General features: G+C 44.0%; 1 pseudogene; it reads right to left on the bottom strand.

The window, feature by feature from the left end:
- Window positions 1-17244: 17244 nt before the first annotated feature.
- LOC124597013 lies at window positions 17245-17362 on the bottom strand (annotated as a pseudogene).
- Between the last annotated feature and the right edge of the window lie 2996 nt (window positions 17363-20358).

The following is a 20358-nucleotide window of genomic DNA, read 5'->3' on the forward strand; positions in this document are numbered from 1 at the left end:
AGACAATGGCTGCGGTTACCTTTGACACTGGATCACAGACAGGAGTTCCTGCGTTGGTGTACTCAACGACGAACCTGGGTGCACGAATGGCAAAACGTCGTTTTTTCGAATGAATACAGATTCTGTTTACAGCATCATTATGGTCGCATCCGTGTTTGGCGACATCGCGGTGAACGCACATTGGAAGCGTGCATTCGTCATCGCCATACCGGCGTACCACCCGGGATGATGGTATGGGGTGCCATCGGTTACACGTCTCGGTCACCTCTTGTTCGCACTGACGGCACTTTGAACAGTGGACGTTACATTTCAGATGTGTTACGACCCGTGGTTCTACCCTTCATTCGATCCCTGCGAAACCATACATTTCAGCACGATAATGCACGACCGCATGTTGCAGGTCCGGTACGGGCCTTTCTGGATACAGGAAATGTTCGACTGCTGCCCTGGCCAGTACATTCTCCAGATCTCTCACCAATTAAAAACGTCGGGTCAATGGGGGCCTAGAAACTGGCTCGTCACAATACACCAGTCACTAATCTTGATGAACTGTGGTATCGTGTTGAAGCTGCATGGGCAGCTGTACCTGTGCACACCATCCAAGCTCTGTTTGACTCAATGCCCAGGCGTATCAAGGCCGTTATTACGGACAGAGGTGGTTGTTCTGGGTACTGATTTCTCAGGATATATGAATCCAAATTGGGTGAAAATGTAATTATATGTCAGTTCTAGTATAATATATTTGTTCAATGAATACGCGTTTATCATCTGCATTTCTTCTTGGTGTAGCAATTTTAATGGCCAGTAGTGTAGATACCGCTGAAGAGTTTGTGCGCACGTGAACTGTTGTGACAAGAATCTGCTTTCGGTAACGGCATAGAGTAAAAGAACTATTATCAACTATGTAAAGGCACACACGAAAAAACGTTCCTGTAACATTTTTCTTGCCATCTGTTTTTTAAGTCGAGTAGCAACAGGAGGCACAGCTCAACAAGTAGCAGGGCAACCGTCACGGCGCTACGCGGTGTTGTTTGAGGACCAGTTGGGCTCTGGCGTTTCCCTTTGCCCCCGAAAACAAGTGGTCTGATCGCGTTATTGCGCCGGCGCGGCGTGCGGCCCTGTTCAGAGCCGTGGAGCGCCTCTTAATAGTCAGCCGCAGGAGCGCACCTGGGCCCGCTCCAGTTAGGCGCGCTCGCTGCCTCCTGCGGATACCGCCCGGCGGTTTTAATCAAAGCGAGCACCGCCGCTCCCTGAACACTGTTACGTTCGGCCTCACTCCAGTCTTTATTAATGCCGTAATTACTTCTTAATTGGAATTAATTTAAAACGTACATTTGCAGAGCAGAAAGAGGAGAGGGAAAGAGAGGGAGAGAGAGGAGGGGGGAAAGGGGAGGTAATATTCTCCCATTTTACTGCGGCGTCCCCGTTGGAGCGAATTCATTCGCGGCTGGCGCTAGGACGACATTCCGAGGCGCAGTTCCGCGAGAAAGCTCGCCACCGGCTTCAGACCTGATGAGGTCTTGTACGAACAGCTCCGCGGAAACATTTGCAATTAAGGCGCTCCTTCTCTTTGGCGGAGGAGTTGAGAAGAAGCTGTGTCGTGCCGAGCAATTGGCGAACCGATGCCGGCATTCCCGGAGTAAAGCACACCGGATTAACTTTTGAAGAGTGCAAACGCGGGCGCGAACTCAGTTAACTCTTAACTACTCTCGCACCGGACACCCTTTGTACTGCATTAACAGTTGTAAACAGCAAAGACTGAACTGAATGATTTACGAAACTTCGTCAAAAGAGGGGGAAATGTCTTCTTTGGAGCTAATTCTTGACGCTGGGAATTTATGCGGGAAAGATCAGAATTTGGGTACGTTGTGGTGAAAGGAAGCTGTACCTTCCGTAACATTACATCATCAGAAACTGTACGACGTTTACTTACGATTGCTTACTGCAGACAATTATCACTGCTAGTGATCTCTATACTACCTGGATGTAGATCTCTGTTCTCTGTGCAGATAACTTCCGCCGGCCAGCTAATAGTGATGCTTTGCACTGGCCACCTACATCTACATCTACATCCATACTCCGCAAGCCACCTGGCGGTGTGTGGCGGAGGGTACCCTGAGTAGCTCTATCGGTTCTCCCTTCTATTCCAGTCTCGTATTGTTCGTGGAAAGTGTACTGTCTGCCATCGGGTTCCCCTGAATGGCACGCAACACCGCATAACAGCCACGCTATGAGGGAAACAAACCAACAGCCAAACAGGCGAAGACATCAGGTAAACATGCCGAAGATTCCAGTCGATTAATATGAACCTTTCCTTGCAGAGGTCGCCGCGACATATCCGGCCACGGATTCCTACACCGGGTTCCTATTGGCTCCAGCTCACTATATAGGCCCGACCGGTCGAAGGCAGACCAGTCTTCGTCCGCTGCTAATGGCAACCGCTATAGCAGAGTCTCCGAGAAGATATCACCGAAGCCGCTGTACTGCACCGCCGATCGAAGTACCAGCCGACCGAGAGGAACCACATCTCCAGCTAGATCGACGGACGTCTACATCTATTGTACAGCCAACTATTGTATTGTAGAAGAAGTTACGTTCAATAAACTGTTGGAGAACACAACAGAAAGAAAGATTGTCGGTATGCCTGTGTGTGGGCTCTAATCTCTCTGATCTTATACTCATGATCTCTTCGCGAGATATACGTAGGAGGGAGCAATATACTGCTTGACTCCTCGGTGAAGGCATGTTCGCGAAACTTCACCAAAAGCCCGTACCGAGCTACTGAGCATCTCTCTTGCAGAGTCTTCCACTGGAGTTTATCTATCATCTTCATAACGCTTTCGCTATTACTAAGTGATCCTGTAACGAAGCGCGGTGCTCTCCGTTGGAACTTCTCTATCTCTTCTATCAACCCTATCTGGTACGGATCCCACATTGGTCAGCAATATTCAAGCACTGGGCGAACAAGTGTACTGTAACCTGCTTCCTTCGTTTTTGGACTGCATTTCCTTAGGATTCTTCCAATGAATCTCAGTCTGACATCTGGTTTACCGACGATTAATTTTATATGGTCATTCCATTTTAAATCAGTCCTAATGCCCACTCCCAGATCATTTGTGGAATTAACTGCTTCCAGTTGCTGACCTGCTATATTGTAGCTAAATGATAAGGGATCTTTCTTGCTACGTATTCGCTGCACATTACACTTGTCTACATTGAGATTCAATTGCCATTCCCTGCACCATGCGTCAATTCGTTGCAGATCCTCCTGCATTTCACTACAATTTTGCATTGTTACAATCTCTCGACATACTACAGCATCATCCGCAAAAAGCCTCAGTGAACTTTCGACGTTATTCACAAGGTCATTTATGTATACTGTGAATAGCAACGGTCCTACGACACTCCCCTGCGGCACACCTGAAATCACTCTTACTTCGGAAGACCTCTCCCAATTGAGAATGACATGCTGCGTTCTGTTAACTCTTCACTCCAATGACACAATTGATCTGATAGTCCATATGCTATTACTTTGTTCATTAAACGACTGTGGGGAACTGTATCAAACGCCTTGCGGAAGTCAAGAAACACGGCATCTACCTGGGAACCTTGCTGTAATTAGGTAAAATGTTTCGATGTCTGTACGTCATTAACTGAAATAGGAAACAAACTCATCTGGAGGATCGCGTCAGGCCTTTGTAATACGACTTTGACCGCGAGGTGCCACCAGAGGCCGACCCGCCAGTATAAAATGAGGTCTGGTGTACTCCGTGGTCAGCGGAGAAGCAGTGACGGAATAGTGTGTCGGTCAGGAGAGCTCAGTGTCTCAGAATGTAGACTTGTCAATGGATGTCACTCAGCAACACATCCATCAGGGAATTACATTCCTTCTACCGCTACCAAGTCGACTGTTGGCGTTATGACTGTAAATTGGAAACTCGAAGAAGTAAAGACAGGTAAACCGAGAAACAGGCAGACTCCTGTACTACCGGTCAGAAACTGTCGACCATTGTACAGTGTGTCTGTAAAAAATCTCATGAAACTGGTTGAAGGAATCATTGATGATTGAACTGTTTGTAGCACATACAAGGATTCAGGTTAGCACGACTGTGCTTAGGAAGTTAAAAAGAATGGGGTAAAATCGTCGAGGAGCTTACTCATAAGGCACACATTTCTGTAGGGCAACGCTTGAGATGGTGTAAAGGGTGGCGCAGCTGGACAGCGAGATGACTGGAAACGATCGATTTGTACTGATGAATCACGGTATTCCCTGTGGCAGTCTGGTGAAAGGGTTTAGGTTCGGTGAATACCAGGAGAATGTAAACTGCCCTCATGTGTAGTGCCAACAGTGAATTATGGAGCAAGTGTTGCTACGGTATGGATGTATTTCCTGTGGTTTACCCTTATTGCGCTTAACGAACCCCCAAAAGGTGAAAGTATGTGAACACATTTTGTAGCATTGTGTACTGGAAGAACAGTTGAGAGACAATACACTATTGTCACGATAGTGCACTCTGTCGTAACGCAGCATCTGTGAGGCAATGGTTTGTGGACAGTAACCTTAACGAAATGGACTGACCTGTGTGACGGTACGTCACATAAATATTGACATTTTTATCGGTTGTAAACCGCAGTTAAGGTATTTTATGAATACAATTAGTATAAAAGATACAGTTAATGTTCTTGAAACAACTGATATGCAGCGATAATATAAGAGTAACATCTTTATTTAAAACATGTCTGTGAAAATAAAAAAGGATCGAAAAGACACGCGATTGTACGGCCGAGGAGGAAGGACGTACTTTATCGTACTGACACTGTTTTGTTTCGCGATACGGAAGGGAGCTATTGAGCGGCTACACATATTTTATGTAAGTTATTCGTATTCTGCTAAAATAAACTAATTATTGTTATCACAAAATGAATTTCTTTGTAATAGTTCTCACCTCAAATGGTCGCAGCGTCTAATTATTTTTAATAAGCATTTTTTTCAGTAATTTGCGCTGCGGGAAGCTCATCTTCCGATGCAGCCTCTGGTCGGCCATTACGCGCCGAAGTATTAATTTATTTTTCAGAGTGTTAACAGTAACTGTAAATGCGAGAGATTTCGTTGTCAGAACATTTCTAAATTGCAACAGATAATTAATTTATGTTAAAGTTCATTTTTTAAATTATACAGATTCCATGAGTTCAGGAAGTTTTATCTTGGCCGCCTCACGGCAACAATCGAAATTCTCTCGAGCCTTGTTTTGCAATCAATAAATAGAAATTAACAAAATTACATTCAGTTCAGTTAACGGCAACTATATTTTAGTCATCACACTCAAAATCTTAAGTTGGTACATGAATAACAGCGGCCCTTCAAGAACCCGTTTCATATTTACTTATGCACGTAAGCAAAAGTAATAAGAAAAGATAATATCCCTGAGAGAAAGAATCATGCTCTAACAAAAGAAAAATTCACCTGATAAATAGAAAAACACTTGCCCAGACTCCCAACCTGATGCCTTCATTATCTTGCATGGTTTCGGCTCTCGAGGAAGATGAGCTGACTTTCCTCTATATACATTGAGGCACCTCATAGAGTTCAAGCCGTCATAATGGAGAAGGGTTAACACGCGCTATATTAATGTCTACTAATGGGTGTCCGGATATTTTTGGTCAGATAGTGTACATAACCAAAATAACTGCTTTCTTTGCACACTCATGCAAGGTTTCACACTCTCTCGTGGATATTTTCCTGCAAATGGTAACAGCAAATTTAGTGTTCCATAAACATATGTTCTGTTCTCTATCTTTACTGTTCATATCCTGCACACCTGTCACACTGATGTATATGTGTTGTCAAATAAAACCACATCTTGCCGGATAATTATTTTGAAAACTCGATATTTAAACCCTGTAGAAGAAGACATCCTGTCGCATTTAGAGTGCGTGCCCCTATGACACTGTATGGCAACATAAATTCCAGTACGCAATACATTACTTACGATACCAAGCATGTAAAACTGTATTTCGTTTCAGACTGAATTGCAGGTTCCGTTCCTCATTTTAATATCAGTTTATATTTATTTAGTAGCTTCTTTGCAAATTCTTTTGTAAAACGACGTCAGCTTTGTTTAAGAGGCGTATGCATAGTTTAAAAGACACGATTCTACGTTTTACACATATTTAAACGTTCCAAAATGCCGCTCGCGAAAACGTGATTTTTCAAGGGGTCATATCTCGGGTTCTCTGTTAATCGCACAGATAAGGAGCCAATCGTTTTGGATAGCCCATGGTCCAGCTGCGGCGGTGCGGTTCTTTCCGTCCCTTTGCGACGAACCTGCACCTACCTGTGAACATTGTCTCAGCAGATCGTCAGTAGGCAAGCCGAGAGAAACCTACTGTACTTCGACGTGAACAAGGCTGCAATTTAAGTCACTAATTACGTTTCGGGAGAAAGTTTTCACACAAATGAAAGGCTGGCAATTTTGTCCTCAGTTAATATTCTGAACAAGTATCACTGCCAAGCCCGTGCTAGTCTTAACACAGTCACTCACAATCCCTTTCACTCACGTTAGCAAGTTTATGGTGTTGTATTTCCCGAAAACGTAATAGCTACAAAAATACTGATTGTTTTTGACTGATAATGCTCGCCAAATATTAAGTCTGTCGGTACCAAATGCAGTCACAGATTTTAGCAACCGACCTGCTCAATACGCCACGCGGAATATATGTCTTTTCTCGTCACAAAATTCACTTAAAAATTCCTAAATTTCTACTCACCCATTGGAATAATTATGCCGTCACTTTACACCACCTTCGATGTAAGAAACACTGCTAAATCCGGCAACTTATTGTTTCCATCGGAACTACTACTACACACGTCCGAACTGTTTCATGGCTAGGCTCCCACTCTTCTCTAGAATACTCTAAGTCTTCTCTACCAACAGAGAAAGGCGTGCGAAGAATACTGTTTTACCATTGGTCACTTTACTCAACAGCCAATAGCAAAACAACACTCTCTCGCGTCAGTCCGCGCTTTTCATCAATAACCAATCGCAAAATTGTAAACCTTACGAGTCCGCAGCTCGTGGTCGTGCGGTAGCGTTCTCACTTCCCGCGCCCGAGTTCCCGGGTTCGATTACCGGCGGGGTCAGGGATTTTCTCTGCCTCGTGATGACTGGGTGTTGTGTGATGTGCTTAGGTTAGTTAGGTTTAAGTAGTTCTAAGTTCTAGGGGACTGATGACTATAGATGTTAAGTCCCATAGTGCTCAGAGCCATTTTAGCAAACCTTACGACTGCACTTTTTACCGACGGAATTATCTAATATGCTGAAGTTTTGCTTATGCATAAAGTTATTCACTATTGTTATTTATACCTGAGTTAACTTTCCCTTTACCATAACCTTACTTTACAAATCTATTCTAGAAAAATCCCCTTTGTCCACATCCATACTTCTTCGAAATGTTCCCACACTAAATCCAGCTACATAACTCTTTAAACAATTATCTTCATATTAACCTTAAACCACAATCGCGAATTATTCATAGTGCTAAAACACATTTATAACATTTTACATACACAAAAGACATAGTATCACTTTATGAAAATACTAGAACAGTTTATGAAAAACATTCTATTACTTTAATGCACTCTAGTGGGCACAATCGAAACTAAAATCACAGTCCCCCTATCCAATATTGTCCTCTATCGGCTGATACATAAACTACGTGCGTGTCCAGTCTCGCGTCACCATCTGTCACTATCCAGCTCTGAGACACATCTCCCACTTAACTGCCTCCAAGGCAGGATCGTCATACGGCGCTACGCCTCACAGCGACCATTTGTACACCTATCGGAAGAACGGAAATACTACACATGGTCAAAATTTAAATATTACACACTTCCTACAGCCCAGGCATATTGAGCAAATCGGTTAGTTAATTAAAATTAAGTGTGGTCTATGTTACGGCATAAAGTCAAGCACCGGCTCGCCAATCGGGAATGATAGAGAAGAGATGACTATGAGAAGACGTTAGCCAATCGCACGCTAACCCACCCCTTTCCAGGACGACAACGTGACAACAGCGGCCCCTATGCGAAGAGGACATAAGAGCCACACCCGACTGGTCGCGGCTCAGTGGAAGAGTAGCTTCAAGATTATTGAGTTCTATAGCAGCATCGACACTAGTTACTTTGCTTGTACAATCTATGTAACATGGACTTGGGAACTATTTGTACTGATGAACATTGCTTATTTTGCATGCCGCCCTTTTCTTGTGACACTTCTGTGTAATCGTCAAAATTAAGTATTGTCATTTGTCGTTTACTTTTTTGTAATAAAACTCATTAATACGATTTGTTTGAACGTTGTCTAGGGCTCCGTGAAAGCAGATTTTCGACACCCCACATTTGACGACTAGGCTGGATTTAATAGTCCAGGATCGGCCTTAGGCGGTGTATAAAAGCAACATTCGTTTATGTGCGGTTCCTGAGAAAATCTTGGAAAAACTGTGATTTTTAGATACTGAAAGTACCAGTTGTGGGTATTACTTGCCACTTCCATAATTTCTAATCCTGGCAAATCATCAAGGTTTTTACCATATGTTCTTAAGATGATATTCTCTGGAGAGCTTGAAACTTTTTTCTGTCATTATCCATTGCCGAGATCCAGAGGTTCACAGTTACTGTACTTATGTACGTAAAATGTGCACTTCGTATCTGAACCAAGGCGTAAATGCAGATCTAACTGAGGTAGAGAACACATGCAATAGTTCTGGGATCATCGCAAGAGTTCTGAAGTCACCAAACTGATTTTAGTCACAATTTTTTCACCAATAAAACGCTATGGTGCACTGTCTGTATGGAATGCCTACTTCACGGTTATAAAGGTTATCTTGACCTGGAAATTATTTTCACAAATTTAGTTTATCGTACTTGCAAACGAAATACCGCGTTTTTTGATATACTGCGGGTGTGACCAACCAACAAAATTAAATTTTATGTTCCATTTTTTTTTATATAGTACTTACTCTAAAATATTGTTATGTACATTTTCAAGCCTCGAGTTCACTTTTTCTGGCTTTTAACTCGGCAAACTTTTTAATGATATCGCTTTGAAATCTATTTTCGATTCGATTCTTACGATGGCCAGATTTGTCAGACTATCTTAGGCATGGTCGATCTTAAATAGCTTTTTATCATATACAATTTTGAAATTTTTTTTCGACTTCTGCTTTTGCCTTTTAGTATGTCATATTTTAAATTTAAGTCTTTTTTAAAGAAAGTATGTGATGTGAACTCTTTCTTTGCCTTTCTAAACTTACCGACAAATGCCTCCAGTTCTTAAAATTAATCTGATCATTAAACCCAGTGTTATTTATATTAAAAAGTTTACAGTGAGAGCAAAATGCCGAATCTGCAGATTTTGAATAAACAAGCCAATCACGAGGAAGAATTTCGTTACTTTGTAACTTCCTACTATAATATGTGCCGTTAAACGACTTATTGTTGCTATCGCCAGGATATGTAGATATTTTAATCTGAATTGGTCCATTTTCTTTTGAGAATAATCTTATTTTATCGGGTATTATTTGTGGCCAGAGGGCACAATCATTCGCAGGGACTTAGGAGGAGATGTTGAACATTTGTGTGTGTGACATATGTGTATGTGACATATGTTACACACATAATTGTCTGATTCCCTGCTGTTTCACACCGTTTGGCTCCAGAGACGATGTTGAATTTAACTTTGATATTCAGCTGTGTGAATTGATCGTAGATACCCAAATTATTGACAAGCTGCAGTACTCATTCTCGTGACCTGGTTGACACACTGAACAGGAATTAGTCATGTGCCTAAGAAATTTGGTTTGAAATTGCTCCAGATTTTTATGTACTATGCTTAAATGTGAATTTCCCTGTTTAATCGGCTTCAATCTCCTGATTACTTTACAGATATGTTAAATACTTGACATTAATCATGTACACAAGAAAAAAATTTAGAATATATTTAGAATTATATTTAAAGTTTGTTGAAAGTCGCGAAGTACTGCCATTATCAAAAACTGGACGAATATAGCCTGAGTATTATGCGCTTTGTTTTAGGTAAACCTAATTTTTCGTGTATTTCATCACTTATGACATTATGTCTTCCGAAGGACATGGGGTACAAGTGTTCAGTTCTGAGGTACATTAAGTGGTATATGTGGATAATGTCTGCAAAGTATGTTCCGAATGGAGCCTGCGGTAAAGAAGTAGTAAATTAAAACGTCATGCCTAATGAGGCAGTTTCACTGCAGAAACAGCGAAAATGTAGTAAGCCATAAATTGTTTTCCTTTTATACTTTTGTGGCAAGCGTCAGCGATTAAATTTTACTAAACGTTTGATATTATTTGCAAAGTTCGTTACAATAAGCTAAGTGCTCTGATTTGCAAGTACTGGATGAATAGCATCTGTTTATTTGCGCGCAGTGCATTACGCTCCTTTTTCACCTTCCCAGCCGCTAACCCTTTAAGAGGTGACGGTTCTTACCCCATAGTGGTTATTTCCAGACAAAAAGTGAAGTGCGTACGAAGTTGGGTTAAAATAAATCCAATGATGTTACACACATGTACAAACATGCATACACACTGAGTGTTTCGAGTGCTGCAGTACAGGCTAAATACGTTGCAGGACGTTGAAACACCAAAGGTATCTTCATTAATCGGTGCGCTCTCCGAGCATAAGGAAAAAACAATAGCTCCACTTTCTTCCACCAGGTGAAAAATACGCACTGTAAGCAGTCAGAATGTGGTACGGGTGCAGGAAAGTGGGAGAAACAATCAGCCGCATGATAAGGGCGGTTCTGGCAAGTTACAACAGGTCTTCAGTATGATTTCCCGACTCAGCAACCTCGCCCAGAGAGCCAAACACCAGTGTATTGCAGTTGACCAATGAATATTGTTATTCTGTCATCCGGAGCTATCCATGAACACACACGCACCATCCTCTCAGTAGAGGTCCCACGTTCGAATCTGGCGACTTGTAGTGGAGTCTCGTGCCTGTTTAACCTGATTACACCGCACAAGCTGCTAGCACTATCGGCCATGTCGTGTTTCGTAGGCATGGGACAGCTCGGGTGTCACTTGTTTTGCCCACAGGGTCTGCTTCTGAGGCACCTGCTAGTGCTGATGACGCGGTGGATCCGCCCTCACAGCAGGGTGAGTGTGTGGGTGGCTACGCGTTCGTGTCGCTCGAGGCGGAGGGCTAATGCGGAGACTGGCCGCCTGGCCTCGCCCATTCGCTCTGTGAGTGGACAGGTGCCTGCTGCCTCAGCAGGGTCCGAGCAGGCACATGGGGGGATGGGTTTACTGGTAACCTCCAGCGTTAGGCGTGTTAGGAGCCTCTTAGGTAGAGAGCGTTCAGGCCTGGAAAGAAAGCCAATGTGCAGTCGGTATGTCTGTCCGAAATGTGGAGTTGGCCTTGCTGGTGGCTATAGGGGGTGTAGCATTCAGTCGTCTGCAAGTTGTGGTTCAGGTCGGCACCAACGACGCATGTCGCGTGAGTTCTGAGGCGATCCTCAGTTCGTACATGCGGCTGCCAGAGGTGGTGCAGACCGCTGGCCCCGTTCGCAGTGGGCAAACAGAGCTCGAAATTTGCAGCATCGTTCCCAGAGTTGATCGGGGTGCTTTGGTTTGGAGCCGAGTGGAGGGTCTCAACCAAGCTCTTCGTCGACTCTCTGATGGTGCTGGCTGCAGATTTCTGGACCTGCGTCATCGTGTGTGGATTTGCAGGACTCCCCTTGATAGGTCACGTGTGCACTACACAAATGAAACAGCTACTCGGATAGCATAGTACCTGTGGAGTACACATGAGTTTTTTTTAGGTTTGGCGGTAATCTGAGGTGCCCTGATGTACTCTCACCAGTCGATTCACAGCAAGAGAAGTCAAACGGCGTTCAGAATAAAGACACACAGTTTTATCAGTAAACTGCGTAGGTATTTGTAATAAAGTTCCCGAATTTACTACCCTCCAGGGAAGTACTTGCGCTCAAATTATTCTTGGGACTAAGTCGAAAGATCTGAGATAGTTAGCGAGTCGTGGAACGTATATCGCAAATACAGACTGGAGGCCATAGGAGGGGTGCTTTTCATGGCAGTTGGCAAAATTATATCGAGTGGATGGATCCTCCCTGTCAGCAGTGGGCTGTTCAAGCTGGTGGAGACTCTGTAATGGTGTGGAGTGTATGCTGTTGGACTGATGTGGGACCGCTGATGCGTTTAGACACGACTGTGACTGGTGACACGTATATAAGCATCACGTCTATCACCTTGATCCATTCGTGTCCGTTGTCCATTTCGAACCACTTGGTCAATTGCAGCAGGGCAATGTGACGCCCCACACGTCCAGAATTGCTACAGAGTGGCTCTAGGAACACTCTTCTGAGTTTAAACAATTCCGCTGGCCGCCAAACTCCCTAGACAAGAAAATTAGTGAACATATCGGGGATGCCTTGCAACGTGTTGTTCAGAAGAGAACTCCACCCCCTCGTACTCTTACAGATTTATGGACAGCCCTGCAGGATTCATGGTGTCAGTTCCCTCCAGCACTACTTCAGACATTAGTCGAGTCCCTGCCACATCGTGTTGCGGCACTTCTGCGTGCTCGCGGGGGCCCTGCATGATATTAGGCAGACGTATCAATTTCTTTGGCACTTCAGTGTATGTTCATATAAATTAAGGGCACAAAAAGGAACGCCGGAAGAGGCATGACTCCTAGAAGCAAAATATGCAAGCATTACCTGCATAAAAGTGCCATGAAGAAGCTCTACTTTCCAGTTCTTTGGACAGTAGCGTCCAGGAAGTCTGACTGCTCTACTCGCATGGAGCTAGACTCCAACGGAAAGAAAATTCCATACAAATTATTTCTCCTGCAAGATTTCATTTCGAAATCTGATACGAGTGGCAGGGCAGAATTGAACAATTGAATTCTTACAAAAAATCGTCACGTAGGAGATATATTGTGGTTTATGTATATGAGGTGGGGATTCCCAAGTTCAGGTCGAAGTTCACTGCTGTGACAGTGCTCGTCTGGTCGCGTATAAGAGGTCTAGTGAAGTTAATTGTTGGATTTTTTACTTGTCGCCCTATTCCACTGTGGCAGTTGTAGAGTTATTCAAAAAAAGTCTACGGTCAGTAGTGCGTAAGTATTCAGAACATGCATTACTAGCTGGAGGCGACTTTAACGTGCCGGAGTGTAGCCTGAGACGTCTATGGAATCATTGTAGGCCGGATCCAGACAGACAGTCATGCGAAATGCTTTTGAACATGTTTTTTGAAAATTATCTTGAGCAGCTAGGTCGACAGCCCACACGCAATGGAAATAGCTTAGACGTTGTAGCTACAAATAGCCCAGACCTTATCGAAACTGTCAATATAGAAACGGGGATTAGCGTTCATGATGTCATTACAGAAACTATGATTACGAAAGTTAATAAATCAGTCAAGAAGGCTAGGACAATGTTTCTATAAGATAGAGTAGATAAGCATTTATTAATATCTGACTTAGACAGTGAATTGACATCAGTCAGTACTAGTAAGATGGATGTAGGGGAGTTATGGGCAAAGTTTAAGCAGATTGTAAATCGTGGTCTAGTGAGTTGCGTGTCTAGTAAGTAGATGGAAAAGACCCACCACGGTTTAATAATGAAATTCATAAGATGTGAGTAAGCGAAGGCTGTTGCACTCTATGTTCAAAAGGGGACGCACAAACGACGACAAGCGAAGGTTAGTAGGGATTCGTGCGTCTGTGTAAAGATCTATGCCCGAAGCATACAACAACTACCACCGTCACACCTTACCGAAGGATCTGTCAGAGAACCCGAGAAAATTCTAGTCGTATGTACAATCGCTAAGGCTTCCATTTAGTTCCTTCTTGACTAGTCTGGGGTCGTAGTTGAAGATAGCAAAACGAAAGCCACAGTTTTAAATTTGACGTTCAAGAAATCGTTCAGGCAGGAGAACCGTACAAACATACCGTCATTTGACCATTGGACAGACTCCCGTATGGACGACATAGAAATAAGCTTACCTGGTGCAGAGAAGCAACTTTAAAATCTGAAAACAAGTAAGTCACCAGATCTGGAGGGAAACCCAATTGGATTTTACAGAGAGCACTCTACGGCATTCGTCTCTTTCATAGCTTGCATTTATTGTGAATCTCTCGCCACGCACAAAGTTCCAAGTGACTGGAAAAAAATGCTAATGACTCCAATAAGTAAGAAAGGTAGAAGAACGGACCCGTAAAATTACAGTTCAACATCCCTTACGTTTGTTTGCTGCAGAATCGTTGAAGACATATTCTCAGTTCGAATATAATAACTTTCTTGAGGCTAAGAAGCTTATGTCCACGAATCAGCAAATTTTTCGAAAGCTTCGCCCGTGCGAAACTCAGCTTGCCATTTTCTCACATGATATACTAATAACTATGGGTGAAGAGTAACAGTCAGATTGCATATTGCTAGATTTCCGGAAGGCATTTGACACGGTGCCCCATTGCAGGCTATTAACGAAGGTACAAGCATATGGACTAAGTTTACAGATATGTGAGTGGCTCGAAGATTTCTTAAATAATAGAACCCAATACGTTGTCCTCGACGCCGAGTGTTCATCAGGGACAAGGCTATCCTCAGGAGTGGCGCAGGCAAGTGTGATAGGACCGCTGTTGTTGTCTGTAAACATAAATGATTTGCCGGACAGGGTGGGCAGCAGTCTGCGGATGTTCGCTGATGATGCCGTGGTGTCCGGTAAGATCTCGAAGTTGAGTGACTGTAGGAAGGTACAAGACAGTGAGATAAAAGACGACTTAGACAACATTTACCGTTGCTGTGATGAATGGCAGCTAGCCCAAAACATACAAAAATATAAGTTAATGCAGAGGAGTTGGATGAACAAACCTGTAATGTTCGGATACGGTATTACTAGTGTCCAGCTAGACACAATCAAGTCGTTTAAATATCTGGGCGTAACGTTGCAAAGCGATATGAGGTGGAACGAGCATATGAGAACTATGATAGGAAAAGCAAATGGTCGACTTCGGTTTACTGGGAGAATTTTAGGAAAGAGTGGTTACCTGGGGAGACTACATATAGGGCGCTGGTGCGATCTATTCTTGAGTACTTGCTTGAGTGTTTGGGATCCGCACCAGGTCTGATTGAAGGAAGGCATCGAAGCAATTAAGAGGAGGGCTGCTAGATTTGTTTCCGGTAGGTTCTAACAAGACGTAAGTGTTACAGAGATGCTTCGGAAACTGAAATGGGAATCCCTGAAGGGAAGGCAGCGTTCTTTTTGGGAAACACTACTGAGAAAATTTAGAGAACCGGCATTTGAAGCCGACTGACGAACGATTCTGCTCCCGCCAACATACAGTACATGCAGCGTAAGGACCACGAAGATACGAGAAATTAGGGCTCATACTTAGGCGTACAGTCGTATTTTCCTCGCTCTATCTGCTAGTGGAACAGTATGGGAAATGAAAAGTAGTGGTACGGGTACCCTTCGCCACGCACCTTTCGGCGGCTTGCTGAGTGTCTACGTAGGTAGGGCGAAGTCACGGCATTGTAGCTTATATTGTGTCTTCATTTGGTGCACACTGCGAATCTTGGAGGGAGATGCAACTCCCGTGACACAGCTCGATCACTGGATGCAGATTTGAGGCACGTGCTGCACAGTCAGCTGTAGCTACAGCAACGTAACCTACAATTGTAGTGAGAATGGGCCGCCTCTTTCTTCTTGCTGGGGCAACTGTCACCTATTTCTTCAGGTCTTGATCATGTTTCTTGACCGTAATCTTTAGTCGATTTACTGGTATGGGGCCTCTTCGCATCTGTTTCTGTGGCGATATGTCCATAATGCAGCGCTAGTATTGCTGCTGTTTTGATAAAAACTACCGACAGTGCACGTTCTTTCCTGTGAATAGTCATTGCATTTCATAGGGAAATTTTCAAACCTTTCTAACTCTTTACACCAGAGACACTTCGCAACACACACACACACACACACACACACACACACACACACACACACACACACATAACCATGCGATAAACATCATAGTGCCGTAAAAACAGGAAATATTTCACGTTCTGACTCCCTACAGCGCCATATTTTCGCTGCCATAAAAATGAAACTACTATTTTTTTCAGCCTACTCCACAAGCACACATATTAAGGGATGGGGGGGGACCAGGATATAAATTTTTTTGGGTCTAATTTTTATTGCCTTAAAATGTTCCTTTGAGAGTCTATTTTTAAGATTCATTCGTATAAAATGTACCAAAAATCTTTAAGTATGTTAAAACCAAGATTTACTGCTTGAGGATCTGGTGCACCTCAGTGCTCCAATGTAATCTATGTAACACTATAATATTTACCGAAGGAATAAGGGTCGTGTTAGTTTCATATAGTATCACAGACAGCATTAGCATCATCTGAAATACTACCCTCAACAAGATTTCTCGCCGCATCATCATTCGTTTATGGTAAACATTCTGAATGCACGTACGTGTCTTGCGTCGGCTTAACTTGTCATTTCGCATGTTTTTATGTGAGCTAAAACACGAGTGCTTATAAATGAGAAACAAACTTATTTGTACGGATAGAAAAGGTACGAAAAGTAATTCCAGTCGTGCAGAAAACGCTTCGATTTGTAAGCAGAAGCCAATTAATAAATATAATATCTTGAAAATGAGAGTGTTTCAACAGCAAAAAAGAGACCAGCTGTGTGGTGCTGGCATTGGCGATTAAAGTTTTGTTAAATTTCAATATTAGGTAACACAATTTGACTCTTAAAACTCATGTTTTTTCAAAATAATATTTTTCAAGTTGGTAGGAGCTGTAACGCGTGAAATGTACCAGCAATTAAATTAAACCTTTTTGTAATTTGAGAGTCAACGGTTTTTCTACTGTAGTACGTAGGATTTTCGCGTTATATTTAATTTCGATTTTTGGCGCACGTTTTTATATCAACTTTTTTAAATTGACTTTTATTTTAGAGTACCATCATTTTGCTAAAAGCACTAGCACTCCGTCTTCAGGCCACAAGTGTCCCATGGGGACCATGCGACCGCCGTGTCATCCTCAATTGAGGATGCGGGTAGGAGGGGCGTGTGGTCACCTCCGCTCTTCCGGTCGTTATGATGGTTTTCTGTGACCGGAGCCGCTACTATTCGGTCGAGGAGTCCTCAATTGGCTTCACGAGGCTGAGTGCACCCCGAAAAATGGCAACAGCGCACGGCGGCCTGGATGGTCACCCATCAAAGCGCCGGCCACGTCCGACAGCGCTTAACTTCGGTGATCTGACGGGAACCGGTGTATCCACTGGGGCAAGGCTGTTGCCGATTGTATTATAAGAATTTTGCAAAAAATATTTCTACATATTACGTTAGGCAATGTCGCCAGTTTCTAAGTGTTTTTTGAAATTTTGTTCTTGGTTGAAAACTGTGGCGTTTGGAGCTCCTTCTGTCAGTATCGTGTAGTGTCCCCACGTGCGATATCTGTACTTAAAGAAAATACAAATTACATTATTAAGGGTGTACGCCAAAGACCGTAAGTCAGTTCTGTAATTTGTTATTTTACTGAAAAAAATTCTTGGATATCGGTTCCGAAATCGAGCATTATCCTCGTCTATCCCGTTACTGAACGTATCTGTGGTGTTTAAGCATCCTTGGATGTATACAGCCCGCACTACAGCATTCGGAATACACAGATTAATTATAACCACCCGGTACATCTATAAATGAATGTATATGTCTCACATGCGTCTAAGGCCTAGGATGGAAACGTTGAAATCCCAAGATGAAATGAAGACCGTTTAATTGAAGTCGGATCCAAAATTCCTTTCCTCTAACTTGCTCCATTGACTGGAAAGATTACTAAATATTCCGATATAGGGAAACCACGTGAGAACCTCTTGCTTTACACGTACGGGTAGTAGGTAACCCGGAGTTGCCTCCAACTAATTCTCAACGATGCTATTTCCCTCTTGCCTCCCCTCTCACTCCACTCTACCCCCTTTCTCTTTCTCCCAGAGTGAGCGTGAGCGTGTGTGTGTGTGTGTGTGTGTGTGTGTGTGTGTGAGTGTGTGTGTGTCATTCCCTCCGGCATGACCTTCCCCTTGCTCACTGCCGCTGAACTTTATTACCTCCCGCTGTGCACATTCAGCGGAGCGGCTGCAGTCGTTCTCCATAACCTGCCCGCGCCCCGTGGACTCACACCCACGGCGGTCCCGCTTTGCCGCCCCCCAGCCACCGCGCCGTCACTGCGCAGATTAAAGCCGGTGATTAACCGGGGTCGTCCGCGCCACGCCGCGCAGACACCGCTCATAATATTTTCAGATCGATTCCTCGTTAGCGCGGATACCCAGCGACCGCCGGGCCGGGTCTGGCTGCCCCAGTGTACCACCCCCGCCGCTGCGGCTGCGTTCCCACCCTACGCACCAGCCACCCCCTAACCCCCTCAACCTCCTGCCCTCCCCACGCCCCTCCTCTGCGGCCTAACTGGGTGCTCAGTTGAGCCGCTGGAACAATGAGCCTATTATGTAAATCTAATTTAACTGTGAGGCGGACCGAATGGGAACTGTGAAATGGCTCTGGCCGAAATACAATGCCACCGCGGGCGCGGTCGCTTCCCCCACTGACACCATTATACGTCAAGCGAGCGACCCAGCTGGGAAGCGTGCAGCGTCCTCTGGTCGAGTCTGCACTGCGCCGCGGGACTGCCTACCGAGGCAGGGGAGAAATAGCAGCAAAAAGGATTTCGTTTGTTCTGCTTACTGATCACTTAATCCTTTGACCAGTCCTGCGATCGTAAAAGTTTATCTGGGAGAGCGTATAAAAGGGATCCATAACGGCGCTCGTGAACAGGAGGTCATCACTTAAATTTACGACCCTTCTCGGGCGTACACTCGCGCACACACACTCAGGCTGACGGAAATGGGAAATGCTAACACCACGATCACCTCGACTGAATATTACCAAACTGTCATTAAACTAATGCATACGGGGTATTCCTACAGTTTTCTGAATGATATTAGTTGCAACATCAAGTTTACTGTGAAAAAGTGACAGAAATTCAAATATTTTTGGATAACCAGATACTTAGAAAATGCTCGACTGCTGCCCTGGCCAGCACATTCTCCAGATCTCTCACCAATTGTAAACGTCTGGTCAATGGGCATTGAGTCAAACAGAGTTTGGATGGCATGTAGAGGTAAAGCCGCCCATGCAGCTTCAACACGATACCATAGTTCATCAAGAGTAGTGACTGGCGTATTGTGACGAGCCAGTATGGCGATGACGAATACACGCTTCCAATGTGCGTTCACTCCGATGTCGACAAACACGGATGCGACCATCATGATGCTGTAAACAGAACCTGGATTCATCCGAAAAAATGACATTTTGCCATTCATGCACCCTGGTTCGTCGTTGAGTACATTTCATCTGAAGGCAGTTCTTAAATGATCGAGCTCGTCCTCGAAGTACTGTGTCTAAAAGTTAGTTTTAGCCAGATAAGCCAATGTTTCGATCTATTTTCTGCTTGGGATGGCGACTGGAATGTCCGTGAAGATACCGACCCGTGCGAGTCGGTTTCCTGTAGATTTTGTGCCCTAAAGTTCAGATGTGTTACGACCTGTGGCTCTACACTTCATTCGATCCCTGCGAAACTCTGCATTTCAGCAGGATAATGCACGACCGCATGATGCAGGTCCTGTACGGGCCTTTCTGGATACAGAAAATGCTCGACTGCTGCCCTGGCCAGCACATTCTCCAGATCTCTCACCAATTGTAAACGTCTGGTCAATGGTAGCCGAGCTACTGGCTCGTCACAATACGCCAGTCACTACTCTTGATGAACTATGGTATCGTGTTGAAGCTGCATGGGCGGCTTTACCTCTACATGCCATCCAAACTCTGTTTGACTCAATGCCCAGGCGTATCAAGGCCGCTATTACGGCCAGAGGTGGTTGTTCTGGGTATTGATTTCTCAGGATCTATGCACCCAAATTGCGTGAAAATGTAATCATATGCATTTCTTTATGGTGTAGCAATTTTAACAGCCAGTACTGTATTTCTTAGCGCAACCTATCCTGAAACACACTTACTAGCTTTTCTTGCATGTGCTCCCAAGGGTACACCGAACCACAAAAAGAAACGTTAACACTAGCCCTAAGTAACACAAGAGCAATTGTCGTACGGGAAAGCAGATAATCGGAAGTAGCAAATCGTACACTGGAACCTGGGACCACCAAATTCATTTCTCTGATACCGTGGTTTTATCAAGAGCTATTCATTACTACGCTAGGATGTAGAGAGAGGGCATAGAGATTCAGAA

This window comes from Schistocerca americana, chromosome 2, assembly GCF_021461395.2.
Source record: "Schistocerca americana isolate TAMUIC-IGC-003095 chromosome 2, iqSchAmer2.1, whole genome shotgun sequence".
In the NCBI taxonomy this organism is placed as follows: Eukaryota; Metazoa; Arthropoda; class Insecta; order Orthoptera; family Acrididae; genus Schistocerca; species Schistocerca americana.